General features: G+C 38.6%; 1 protein-coding gene across 4 annotated transcripts in view; it reads right to left on the bottom strand.

Moving 5' to 3' along the window:
- LOC144018027 (fibulin-7) overlaps positions 1–14,943 on the bottom strand; it is a 109,947-nt gene that overhangs the window by 31,794 nt on the left and 63,210 nt on the right. The gene's annotated exons all lie outside the window — the stretch shown is intronic.

Below are 14,943 nucleotides of genomic sequence, written 5' to 3'. Positions count from 1 at the left end.
AAAATTTGTACGTATAAAAATTTTTTTAACGTCCTTTTTTTTTTTTATGTACACCTTTTCTATTTTATGGGTACACTTTTTTTTTTTTTACAGGTACATTTTTTTTTTACGCACAATTTTTTTTTTACATACATTTTTTTTTTTTTTTTACAGGTACAAATCACGCCTTTTACAAATAAAAATGTCAACTTTTTTCTACAGTTACACATTTTTTTTTACGAGTTACATTTGCACCATATTTAACTCCATAGTTTAAGGGGCAATTGGTAGAAAACTGGAAATGAAACGTACACGGTCACCTTCGATGTGACCCCAGCCAACGTGGGTCGGATATCCCTTCGAACGTACAACAAACATCTCAGATGAGAAGCGCTTCGTGTCGGGCACTGACAAGAAGCCGCAAAGAAGCAGAGCGGAATCCCGTCACTTCACAATGTCACTTGAAATGGGAGGTCACGCCATTGACCGCTTAATAGCGGCGAGAGCTCTCCCTCTCCGCGGAAGATCCGACTGGAGGGTATATGGTTTAGCAACCGGCGGGAAGCGATGGATAAAGGCTGCAGTAATGAGCTCCGACCATCCTGCAGGGCTGCTGGGAAATGGCGCGAGTGAACCAAACTGTGATGAGGTCACGGGGCCTTAAACAGCTTGGAGCCGTCCGGAGAAACCAAGCGACATTTAAAGCCATGTTTTCACTAAGCACTGCACTTCGGTTTAGTTCTACGTGCTGTGGTTTGGAATGCTAGGAATGTTTGGAACGTGTTTCCATGACGATACGCTGGCCAGATGATGATACATACACCAAATTAATGAATATCGCCATTCTCCAATCCTCTAAAATGCCGAAATTCTAAAAGATCCAAGGGACATGAGGCAAAGATTTGATTAAGTTGAATTCAAGGTTGCAGCCAATGTTTTAGTATTTTATCGTACTGAGAATTTTATTTGAATAATCGAGTATTTTGTTACTCACACACTGCGATGCAAATGCACTTATTTCAAGGTGTAATCATTTTTTGTCTTATTCGCACGCCGATGAGGACAAATAAAGTCTCTAAACTACAGTGAAATTTCTGCAGAAATTCCGTGGGAATGCTGAAAGCTGAATGCTAATAAAATATTTCCCAAGCGAGATTTGAACCAACGCACTTGAATGTCTCCGTACCGCCAGGCAAGTATTTAATATGTGAGCCAACTTGGCTTGTTGAAAATCATAGCTAATGGCCTATTTATATGTAAAAGTATTATCTGAAAGTACCCTCCATTCATTTAGATGGAAACATGGAACTAATGATATCCAATGAAAAAAATGCAATAAAATAAAATAAAATTCACGCAATAGCGCCACCTAGGCATGCAGTACCCGCCATTCATTTAGATGTAAAAGTGGAACTAAGATAGTTGGTATACATGTAATCACTTAGCATAATTGCCATGGATACATTTGCAATGTACAGTCAGAGGTGGGATTCAAACCCGCGACCTCCCGGTTACTGGACAATAGGGATGTAACAATATCCAAACATCACGATACGATATTATCACGATATGAAGGTCCCGATACGATAATTATCACGATATTGTAGGGGCGTTGGCGATATTTAAAAAAGATCACAATATTGTAAAAGAAAGAGAGCTCATACGAAAAAAAACCAATATTGTGCTTTTGTACATAACGGGAATGCATATTGAGGCACTTACTTGGTAATGCAAGCACATTGATCGCTTCACAAGCAAATTAGGTTCCCCTTCATCTGACAATTAGCATAGATTTTAAACATAGAAGGCCAAAACATCCCTAATGAAAATTAAATTGCACTAATCAAATAGCCACTAGAGGGTGCTAGAACTGCACAAATGGAAATCAACCTGCCTTTTTTTTTTAACAGATTTGTTCCTTTTAAATATTGTGAACATGACGACGACGATATTGTGGCAGTTTTAATATTGCGATATCACGATATTGCCCATATCGTGACATCAATGCATTTTACCAAGTGTGCCACTGAGAAGTATCACAGAGCTGGTCATGATGAGAGGTTGAATGTATGGAAGTGGGCGCGGAAAGCCGGATTTGAAAAAGTTCAATGTCAGTCCCATTGAAAATGAATGGGCAAAAGTTGATATTTAACATGAAATTGTACGAATACTGTAAGTACTGTGAAATCAGACGATACATTCCCAAGATGGCGTGAATTTTTGTAGCAAGTTGAAATTTGAACGGTGTAAATCGGAAGTATGATGTAGGAGTTATTACACGGCAAAAAAAAAAGCGCTTTCAGCATTCCCACAATCATGAATAACATGTTCTCGTCAAGCCTCTGATATTGTTTGACAACACAGTGACATGTCAAATATACTTTTTTTTTATTTTTGCTGATGTGTTCATTGGTTCCCATTACAATGTTTTTACGCCGCATTCGAATTCTCCACGCGTGTGTGAAGGTTCGTCCTCGCCGGCTTCCGCCGTTCTCATGGTGCCCCCTGATAAGCCGGTGCAGCAAATGGCTTCAGGACGGCGCTCGCGGCAGTGGAATTAGCTTCCATTGTCATGATAATGACAATGATACTTCTGCCCCGTCCAAGTCAGGCCGGCCATTGTATGGAAACGGGAATGCAATTTCTCCAGCGGCGGCACCCAAAAATCCTCCGTGGGAGTGAAAGGTCCTTAAATGACTCTCCATTCAGGCGAGGCCGAGGGACTCGCAGCCAATTAAAGTGGGAGTAGCAGAACCGTGCCGTCCCGTAGACCTTGGCCTGCCACTAAACACACACATTAAGTAATACCCCAGCAGGAACACACTTCTATTTGCTGCAAAGAAACTGGTAATCCTTTTTTTTACTACATTTCCACATACAAAACAACACTGAGGTACACAGATTGTATGTCAAGTAGCTTATTTAACCACGTCAGTAGAAATGCAGTAATGTGAGTTATTGATTTGGAAATTCCCTTGTATTGGACTTGGGGGATAAATATTGTCCTCCTCCATCCATCATGGTTGAATTCCTCGGAGGTCCCCTAAAGGGTCAGAGAGGCGTCGTGCTATTTGCGCTGTGAAGCGTAGGAAAGAGCCCCATAGAGCCGTGTGCTTCTTTTTTTCTTTTCTTTTTTTTTAACCATCACTACTTAGAAACAGCAACCACAGCTCTGATGTTTACAGGCAAAACCTCCTCAGTTGAAACGCCCCGCTGGAATACCTCATTTATTTTGCAGTCATCTTTCCTTCTCCTTCCCCTTTTGGTTTGTCTTCAGGGTACCTGATGCACCCCTCTTTTCTAACCACTTTACTTTAACTCATTCACTCCCAACCATTTTGACTTAAGTGTTTTCCTGGATTTTGACTGATTTGTCAAGGCCCGCGAAATATTATGTTCTATTGCTATAAAAATATGGAACATACCAAAAGAGAGATTAGAGTCTCTTCTTTTATCAGGGGAAAAAAAAGTATATTCCTCTCTGTTGCTGCTGTGCAGCAATTAGCAATAGAACATAGCTAGGTTTCGTCGTTTTTCACAATTCTGCTTAGAACTGTGGTGAAATCAGCTTGTTTTAACATGGCCTGGTTGATCTCTTATACTCTGCTGCCACTCAACCATTTTCTGCAGTAGAGAGATTGCATCAAAGCCTTCTCTATGCTCTGGCATAAAAAAACAAAAAAAAAAAAAACGTAAAAATACGTCTTTGGGACACTTAAAACATTTAAAATATGACGTATTTATACGTTTTTGGGAGCTAATGAGTTAAGTACGAATCTCGTTGGAAGACATTCCCCAAAAAACATTAGTTGTTATTAAAATATTTGTAATACAGTCCTCACTACATGGAGCCACTTAAAACTACCAGTGTTAATAAACATATCAAATATATTTTGTCACTTTAACTTTGACACTGCTTAGTGCAAAATCACATCAAAGCGCTATACTGTTACTTAGGAACCTATTACAAAAATTCGTTTCTGTAGTGTCCGTACGGGACGTTACAGCCATTTCATGACCCCGAAGTACAACTTAAAAAAAAAAAAAAAAAAAGTACTGTCTTGTTGGTTGCTTGTGTCGCTAAAAAGGGGCACAATCTACACATTCAAAGGCACAGCAGCACAAATGTTATTGTATACTTGACTTTATATGAAATATCTCATCAGGCAGCAGGTTGATTTTAGCACAGATATGATGGCCCTTGCGTGCTTTAGAGTCATGTTGTATAGTCAGTAAAGGCCGCAATCACGCCCCAATTATTGCTCTTTCCATGTCAATGAGCAACTCCAGCAGGAGTAATGACGCAGGACGATGGGGGAAGCGTGCATGTTTACCAAGAGTGCTGAATGACACACTCAGGGAGAATTACGGGGCCATTTCTCATCAGCAGAGTAAAAACGGGAAAGGACAACATTAAGCACTCACTTCATGTCTCCACCTACTTGCCCGCTTCGTTTGCTGTAAGCGGGAGAAGTCTGTCATGCTTCCCAGGTTGGATGCCAACGATATATCGATATCGCGATAAATCGTGATACTTTGTCTCCTGATAGATTATCGATACGTCTACGCCAAGTATCGCGATATTTGGAGTTAATAACCAGCCACTGTAACGGCTCCATTCTTCATGACTTATTGACCAATTACTGGGCGGGCCACTAGGGGGAGTGCCTCATCAGAGTGGTGGGAAAATGGACAGAAGTCTTCAGGCGAAGAAGACTCATAAGCTTAATTTTTTAAATTATAATTATTATATATATTATTTATTTTTATTAATTATTATTATTATTATTTCTATTTTATATATATTATAGACATTTGGTATATTATGTATTTATATTATTTATATTTATTTATTATTTTTTGATAATTATTTTATTGTGATTTTATTATTATTATTATTATTATTTAGGGATGCACGATAATGCTATTTTCAACCGATACCGATAAACCAATAATTTAGAAGTGCCGATGTCGATAACCGATAAGTAAGCCGATAATTGTTTGCAAAATTAACTTGAATGAAAATATACTTTTGAGTCCTACTAAAAGTCTAACAAATACATTGAAACATTGTATAAACTTTGCACAATGTTTCAATTTATGTAAAGAACCATGAAGCTGAATTTTATTGATATGATCCACAACCACAACAGATGGATCAAAGTGGCATGTGTATAATTATTGCTGGATTTCTTTATTATCTCGTGTATCTGTATGAAATGAAATTGCCGATAATTATCGGCAGATCTCTATTATCTGTTTTATCTGTTTGACGTCAAAATGGTCGATAATTGCCGATAATTATCGGCCACCGATATTATCGTGCATCCTTATTATTATTATTATTATTATTTTATGATTAGTTTTAGCATAGATTATAGTGGATTTATTACCTGAGCCATCCATCGATAATCGTGGTATCGTCATATCATGAGATAATCGTTATCGTGAGCCTTGCATCACATATCGTATCGTATGGTGAGGTAGCCAGAAGTTCCCACCCCTCATGCCAACCATCATTGCTTTTTTTCATATGCCGGGCTGAAAGCAAATACGAAAAGAAAATAGTGCTTTTGTGTTGCTAAGATGAGATTTTGATGATGAATTCTATCCAGTTGTTTGACTGAGATGTAAACATATTTTCCAACTAAGAGGACAATGACAAATATTGGTTTATAGGAAAAAAAAAAATTCATTTCAGATATGAGGAGAGTTTAATTTTACCTCATACTGATAATCTATTCTGCTTCTGTCCTCACTGGCCATTAAACCATTATTTCTCAGTCCTTTATCGACATGAGAGTCTCTCTCTCTCTCTCTGCATACTGCTCGCTTTGTCTTTTTCATTTACTCCTTTCAGCGCAGTCATTGCCGAGCGGTCGGTCCGCAGCATTTGGATGCAAGATGAACTTTGATAAGAGTTAATGAGAACGCGGCATTGTGTGGGCAAAGAATGGCCCGGGCTGCACTCGAGAGCCTCCTCGCCAGGAAATGGACCGTAAAAGAGACAGTCACCCACTCCGGGTCTGGAGGAGTGACGAGAGGCGAGACGGCCACCGAGGACCCGCTGCGAAAAGGCCAAACAAATTCATGTGAATTGGAAGGAGATAAGCAGAAGACGTGTGGACAAGCAGGAGCACGGCCCTTTGCTGCATCGCTACACTTCTGCATAGGTTGTCAATAGAAAAAAAAAAAGAGAATATTTATTTTGACAGGTTCACTTTGGAGGGCAAAAAAAATCTGACAGAAAACATGTGGAAAATGTATTTTTTGGTATACAAACCGTTGAGTCTCGAGTGCCTTCACAACCGTCAAGTGTAAAATTGAACAATCAAGCGCCGGAATCTTTTGCTATGTCTGAAAATGTGAGCGAGCCACGTTTAAGTCGCGGCTAGAGTTAAGTTTGTCTGCCATTTTTAAATTTAGTCTTAGTTTTAGTCCAACTTCAGTCACGCTTGTTAGTTTTTATTATAGTTAATCAACCTCATCCCATTTTTATTTAGTCCATTTTTAGTAGGGATGTAACGATATCCAAACATCACGATACGATACTATCACGATATGAAGGTCACGATACGATTATTATCAGTGTAAAAACCTTTTTTAGAATTTTGGGCCTTTTTTTTTTTTTTTTTTTTTTTTTAAAGAATTTCTGCCATTTCCATTCAGTTTCTTTTTTGCAATTCTTGAAAATTTGAATAAAAATAGGTGGAGACAGCACACCTTAAAAAAAAAATGCTCTGAGAGAGGCAAGCGCCAATTTCCACAGTGGGCTGACATGACCAAGAATGCAGAATCACAGCGTTGAAGGTTTTGTCATAGGCGATATGGCATGACTCCTTCTTGTGATTGGCTGCAAGTCCATCTTTAGATCACATACAAGCTTCAAAAATGCATTTCTGAATAAGACGATATGTCCCAATACATTTTAAAGAGGCAAAATCAGTCAGTGCTGTTCGTTCTCAGGTTTGATAAATCGCATTATGTGTGCAAAATTAATTCATTTCCATACACTCCTCCCCAAAGCGCAAGGTGAAAATCGGCGCGTTTGGCAGACACTGACAATTCTGGTTGCGCATGTCTTAGGAGATCAACTTTCAAATCTGTTTGCTTGTACAATGACGTTTGTGCCAGTTTTTGCACAGGCAAACATTTAGTAAGTCATGCAAACGACGACTAACATTAATAAAGGAGAGAAGACGGGGCAAGCAAAGGTAATTTGAGGAGAAGATCTTCAACAGGAGGGCTGATAAGTAAATAAATAAAAGGAAATGTGTGTTTGTGTGGGACGGCGTTCTCCAGGAAGTCACATATTAATTGAAAACGACAGTTTCAATTAAAACTGTAATCATTCTGTCCGCTTTCTAATTAAAAGCGAAGCGGTTGATGGTTTTGACTCATTAACTTCAAAGAGTGATGCAGCCTGACGGAGGTGGAAAGTAGGAGAGTGGGTGGCGGGTATTGGGACGGGGAGGGGGTGCGTGTCATTCGACCGAAAGGGGAGCGAACCAGCGACCGAGTCAAGTGACTCTCGTCTGTCACAATTGCTTCCTGTAAAAGACATGAAGCTCTTGAAGAAGATGAGTGCTGCAATGATGATTAAATGGGGACAAGGTGACAGGCTGAAACCTAAAACATAACCACCACATGTGCAGCTCACCGCAACCTTCAAATATGAGGTCAAATACTTGCAAATGAGGCTTCAAAATCTTGAAAAAAAATCAGCACAGGTGAGGTCATCTTCAGTCAACAGCAAGTCAAAAAAAAATTGTTTTTAAAAGGTATTAATTGTACATGGAAAAATAATGACGTTATCAAATTAATCTGGGACAAAATGTTATTATTATTATTATTTATTTTTTACTGCTGAAAATAGCTCAATGAGTCACGTATCCCTTTAAAGTGTCCATGCCTACAAAATATCCAAAGGGAAGAAGCAAGACGCTAGCTGGCTAACTAACCGCACAAATAACCGCTTATAGAAACCTATCGGCTCAATTGATCATATAGCGGGGGAGGGGCAACTCAGGCCAATAGCAAATGCTTCATTAGGCCCCGTTTTAGCCACACTACCTATTTTTTTTTAATCAGGAACATTTAAATAATGAAACCATTTTTAGTACTACACACTGTGGTAGTCACTGTTCGCACATTATCAATTATTTTCAAATTAGAGATATATACCGGTCTGTTTTTTTTCAGGACCGATACCGATGATTAGTACTCAAGAAGGCCAATAACCGATATTTGAAGCAATATTCATTTTCAGTAATAATAAAAATAAATAAATAAATAAATAAAATAAAAAAATAAAAAAGGGGGGGGGGATATTGGTGTCAATTTTTATTTATTTTTTTGTTATTAGTACATCTTAAAAAGTAAAATGGAAACTGGAAGCACATTTCTTTGTTTTTAACGTCAAACAAAAAGAAAAGGTTCAGAAGGTTCCCATGGTCAGCAGCATCTCTAATAATGTTAATTAACTGCTAATTTAAATAAATAGTCCCTTGAGATTAAAATGGTTTTAACTTGACCTTTTATCGCTGTCAGATTTCGAAAAAAAAAAAAAGGCCGATACCCATATTTCTAATATTGGTGCCCACTTCCCTACTTTAAACATACATGTAATGTATTTACAAACAAATGCCTTAATTCACTTGACTGTCTTTTTTTTTTTCATTTCTTTTTTTTTCTTCTGTTCACTCATGTCTGTGTTTATATAATAGTGGAACACCTCCATGCACATTGTGATTTTTTTTTTTTTTTTTTTAACCTTTGAATGTGTGAAAAACGCTGACCTTTGCACCGCACATGACTCTTGTCTCTTCTTCTCTGAGTTAACTGCAAAACACAAAGTGCAAGTGATGGTGACTGCAAGGCAGATTTTTTATTTTTTTTGCTTTCGCACCACTACACGACCTCGTGGGTTATTTTAGCATCTCGTGTTTTCTCCCCCCCACAAGTGATTGTTAACAAGAAAATGACAGAATAGCATCAACCCCCCCCTTCGCTTCTGTCTCTAAAGCAAGAAGGTCAAACAAGTCTTGTTGATCATCTGGATCATCATTTGGGCTTGGGCGAAGTAGCTGAGACGTGCTCTCATGTAGCTGCTCTGACAGATTTGTTCAAACGAAATATCAAGTTGGTTTCAGAAGTCATCTGAGAGTGGAATTATCATTTTGATTAATAAAAACATGGAACATTACGGAAGCGTATTGCATTCACTTGGAAAAAAAAACAACTCCTGTTTTTCTGACTAATTTTTTGGGAGAGCTTTGTTTTTTTTTTTAGTAATATTTTTTTTCTGTTTTTCTGAAAATTTTTTTTTCGGTCATAAAAAAAAATATATAAAAAAACAGAAAAAAATATTACTCCGAAAAACAGGGGGACAAAATTATTCAAAAAAACAGAAAAAAAAATTACTCCAAAAAACAGGGGAAAAAAATTATTCAAAAAAAAAAACAGAAAAAAAAAATATTCAAAAAAATAGAGCACCGCCTTCTGTTTTTCGGAGTATTTATTTTTTTTGTACCTCTGAACTCCAAATGACTTGATTTAGACCTGTATATATGACTGGATAGCCAATAGCCCATACACGCCAGTGCAAGTCATTGAAGTCACAGGGCGGCCATCTTGTTACTCCCACCTCGCGAGCAGACTACTGTATAAACTATACCGGTATACGTACAGATGAGACATATACAGCTCGTAGGCAGTTAGTATAAGGCCAGAGGCGGGGTGGGGGGGGGGGGGGTTTGTGCCGGGATGGTCACTAAGATGGCCGCCCTGTGACTTCAAAGGCTTGCACTGGCGTGTATGGACTTTCTGTATCCATAAATACAGGTCAGTGGTCTGAAACAAGTCACTTGGAGTTCAGAGGTCCCCAAAAAAATTACTTTAAAAAAAAAAAAATACTTAATTTTTTTTTTCTGCTTTTTGGAATAATTTTTTTTCAGTTTTTTTTTTTAAATAATGTTTTTCCCCCTGTTTTTTAGAGTATTTCCCCCCCCCCCCCCTGCTTCTGTTTTTTTTCTGAATATTTTTTTTCTGTTTTTTTTTGGAATATATATATTTTTTTTATGACAGAAAAAAAATATTCAGAAAAAAATAAAATAAAAATAAAAATAACGCAATAAAACAAAGCTCCCAAATACATTAATCAGAAAAACAGGAGATTTTTATTTAAATTTTTAAATGACTGCAATTCGCTTCCGTAGAACATACACTTAAAGACTTGTAACATTTAAAACACCAATTGAGATAATGCAGATAGCTTGTCCATTCAAATGGCGCCTTTGAGTGCATCAAACCCAGCTAAGCCTGAAATGCTTTGGTGGAAAAAAATAATTAAAAAAAGAATAATTCTGGGTTCACGCTCACTTTCTAATGTGTGTAATTGAAGCAAGTACAAGAAAGGAGGTGTTAAGTCAAAGCGTTACTCCCAATATCTCATAGCGAGATTTAATCCTTCTAATTACTTTGTCAGAAGGTGTCAATATGATATTTTTTGTCCTCCCGTAGAGGAACCTGCTATGCTCCCAGCTAAATCTTTTTTTTTTTTTTTACTTTGAACACAACATCACAAGTCTGGAAACAGTGTGTGGCTTCTGTATTTTGGGAGATGGAACACACAGCCTTCGAGATCAAACCCAACAGGAAATTGTCCCTCACATCTAAGTCCCGAGTTGTAACATCTAATCAGAACTGAAAAGACGTTCGGTAATTGTCAACATTGTTTTTTTTTGTCAGTTTGACTTCCATTAACCAGATTCTCCGTATTTGGCTTCAAACGTCTATGTGTGAAAGTTCTACAGCCACTGTGTCAAGCAAAGTGCCCACGAGCTCATTTTCAGAACATTTATTGTTGCTAGGTTACCAAAAAAAAAAAAAAAAAAAAAACTCTGTTCCAGCCCACCATAATCATGTTAATCCTTCCATGTCTTGAATTAAATAAATGTCTTGTCAGTCATCGCTACTATCAGTTTCTCACCCGTCACTGTTGTTGACAGCATTGATATTGTGAATTCCGATTGGTTGGCGTCGGAGGCGCTACGTTGTTAAGCCGGGCTGTGTGTTAAAAAATGATTATTTATGAGAGCACTGCAGGGAAAAAGCAAGCGGCACACGCAGGGTGTGTGTGTGTGTGTGTTTTTTTTTTTTTTTTGCACGGAGGAGCTTGAATGCTGTCAACGGCGAACTTCATAAGATTTGTGAAGAAGATAGATGCAGCCGGTGAAAACAAGTTTAGCAGAATCTGGGCAGCAGCACAGCCGAGTGAATGGTAATTAAAGTCTGGTGCGTGTGTGTGCGTGTGTGTGTGTGTGTGGTGCTGTGTGCATCTTATCATCAGTCTGGCCAAAATGCACATCTGCTACCTAATGCTTAAAAAAAAAAAAAAAAAAAAATGGGGGCAGAAATTTCACCACCTGGGTTCCATCACACTGATGAAGCACTTAACGATCACACATGAGGCACCGTCACACCAACTTCCATGTATGGATAAAAGTATTCAGATACACTATCTGATTAGATTAATGAATTAATCTGAAATTGGACTGCCCCTGAATCTTAAGTCATCATCATCATCATCATCATCATTTGGCGGAGACTCAATATAGATATGTGCGCTAATTGCTAATTTGTGGCCATGAATTAGGTATGACATGATCAGGAAGTAGAAAAAAAAATAAAATTTAATACAGAGAAATCATAATATCTAATATCTAAGTTCCTAAACTCATTTCAACTTCTAACGTTTCCTTGTCATCAAGATGCCACAATATGGTGAAAAAGCACTACTTTTGTCTAAATGAAGCTCCTCAACTCAATTCAACTTGGGTCCTTGGCACTAACATGTCACAAGACGACGCCAAAGCCCTACTTTTGTCTAAATGAAGCTCCTCAACTCAATTCAGTTTGGGTCCTTGGCACTAACATGCCACAAGACGGCACCAAAGCACTAATTTTGTCCAAATGAAGCTCCTCAATTCACTTCAACGTTGTTCTTTTGCACCAAGAAGCCACAAGATGGTGCCAGAGCCCTACTTTTAAGTAAATGAAACTCCTTATTTCACTTCAAAATGGTTCCTGAGCACCAAGATGCCACAAGATAATGCCAAAGCACTACTTTTGTCTAAAAGAAGCTCCTCAACTCAATTCAACTTGGGTCCTTGGCACTAAGGTGCTACAAGATGGCACCAAAGCACTACTTTTGTCTAAATGAAGCTCCTCAACTCACTTTGTCATGGTTCTTTGGCAGCAAGATGCTACAATATGGTGAAAAAGCCCTACTTTTGTCTAAATGAAGCTCCTCAACTCAATTCAACTTGGGTCCTTGGCACTAAGGTGCCACAAGATGGCGCCAAAGCACTACTTTTGTCTAAATGAAGCCCTCATTTCATTCCAAAATGGTTCCTTGGCACCAAGATGGCACAAGATGGTGGCCCAGCACTACTCATGTCTAAATGAAGCTCCGCAAATCACTTCAACATGGTTCTTTTGCACCACAAGATGGTGCCATAGCCCTACTTTTGTCAAAACGAAGCTCCTCATTTCACTTTTACATGGTTCCCCTTGTCACCAAGATGACCTCAAGCCCACCAAACAGCTTCAAGGAGAACCAAAACAGATATGAGCCAGAAAATCTTTTTTTTTTTTTTTTTTTTTTCCGGGACCAGCACCAAGGGCAACCAACTACTTTTTCAGTTTCAGGTCTATAAATGGTGACTTATGATATGAAAACGCAGCAACCAAGTCCTCTGTCCAGTCCAGTTTGCAAGTCCTACAAAATAACCTAATGAGGTTTTCACACTGAGCAGCTCCAGCGAGGAGGGGCGGACGATTCGAAGCGGACGGCGCGTTACGCATGTGCGCGTGCGTTTGTGCGTCTGTGTTGGAGGGCGGCGGCGGACGCGGGCAGGGAAGGGGACGCAAAAGAGAAAAAGGCACTCAATGATAATGTATGAGCTGTCTGCGGTGCTCCGTGGGCAAAGGAAGAAAGTGCAGCGGTCCATTGAAAAAGAAGATTATCATGTCAAGATACAGTAATAGCTCGGTGAACACATGCTTTCATTGGATGCAGTCCGTATGTCTGTCTGTCTGTAGGGGGGGGGGGGGGGGGGGGGGGTTGCGTTTCAGTGACTAGGCAGGAGAGAAGGGTGTTTTGTAGGACATTTTTGGATGGGTGCATCTTATTAAAGCACTCCATGCAGCAGGTTTAAAAATGGACATGAGCATGTGACTTTGATGTGATTTGAAATTCACAAGTTTGATTATTGAGATTGAGAAAATGAATCGGTGAGTTTTTTTTAGTTATCAAATATGGTGTCTTGCACAGCCTGGGGCTACCACACTTGTGCCAAACAACCCCCCCCCCCCCCCCCCCCCCCCCAGCACCCATTGACTTTATGTTGCACATGCAGAATTCAAGCGATGAAAATTGCTCTAAATTAGCGGCGTGTAGATAGATGATGAAAATATGTCATCATGATAATTTCAGTCTCGGAGAGAACAGACGTGAAAACGAGGGAAGGAATACAAATACGTGAGGAAGTATTTTTAAAAGTACAGTCATAAACAGATGAATTTCTGTGCTTGTAAAAGTTGCCATGTATATGTGGGCTTATATTTATAGTTATGAATATAACTTGACATATAGAGCTTGACGTATTTCTCCTTCCTGGCAGCTGAGATGGTTACATTTTCCTTAATGATAATGTTTCACATTTTTTCAGCAAAATTTTCACCGTCTTGGAATGACGGCATTTCTGAAAATATTTTTGTGAGGAATGCAGCCATTTTGCTTGGAGAGAGACAGAGGAGTCAATATCGCCATATGGTGCCTTTTACCTTTTTCTATTTCAACTCCAACACAAATATGAGCTTTTCCTCTGAACTTCACATTAATTGTATTAAGTAGATATTATGCTATTGGAAATGCAAATATTCTTCAAACGCCCACACTATGTTATAAATTAACAAGAGGGCAAAATATATGTGAGCTTGCTGACAGGGTGGATAATTTCCAGCTATTTTCATCTTATTATTATTTAGTATTGTTTAAGAAAGTGGATGGATGGATGCAATTTTCGTACTTTGTGTCAGTGCAGAATTATAAGCCATCAAATAGAGGGAGTGAACATGTGACGTGTTGCCCAAATGGGTAAGTTGTCACACCCGTATGGGGTAAAGATGTCACATTGGATTTTGCAACTAATGAAACAAGGACAAAATTATCCTTGTTCTCTTGTTTGTTTGTTTTGTTTTGTTTGTTTGTTTGCTCCAGCAAGATAAATTGTTTATCATTGATCTATTGAAATTTACCAGAGTCATTGAGCAAAGTTTAACATAAAATTTTATAAAATAGAATAAAGTCATTAGGAACTGCTGGCATATAGGTCATCGATAGTGCTATGACCTATACAAACAAATGCCTGATTTGCTTCCCTTACACTGGAAATTTGAGATTAAATTAAATTTAAAAAAAAATAAACAAATGGATGGATGGATGGATGGTTCATCATGAAACTTAAACCAGTGATGACATGTGGGCATCACAACTGGAAAATCAATTTTTAAACAATGAAACAAAACCTGGCAAACTAATTTCCTCACTCTTCAGATCATCTGAAGAACAATTCTGGCATACGTAAAACGGCGTTGCCAGAGGTGCATTTTTCATTGGCCCATTCTTTGCATATGTGACAACAACCCCCAAAATGACTAAGACAAGTTGCCCCAAACGACCATGTTGGCTAATACGTGCTCTCGTTGGCTTAAAACAGAGCGGTGACTGAGGCATGACAAGATGCCTGAATCTCTCCTCTAACGCGTCTACATGATTTGCTGTTGGAATATGTCCATGTATGACTCCTGTTTAAAAAAAATATGAAGATGAATTTTTTTTTTACTTTGGGTTGTGCAAAACAGATAACTGGCACTCATGTCAGCTCACAATGTGCTCTT

The sequence above is a fragment of the Festucalex cinctus genome, chromosome 4 (genome assembly GCF_051991245.1).
Source record: "Festucalex cinctus isolate MCC-2025b chromosome 4, RoL_Fcin_1.0, whole genome shotgun sequence".
Taxonomy (NCBI): Eukaryota; Metazoa; Chordata; class Actinopteri; order Syngnathiformes; family Syngnathidae; genus Festucalex; species Festucalex cinctus.
Note: the sequence above shows the minus strand (reverse complement) of the source record. Positions and strands in the feature narration are given on the sequence as shown.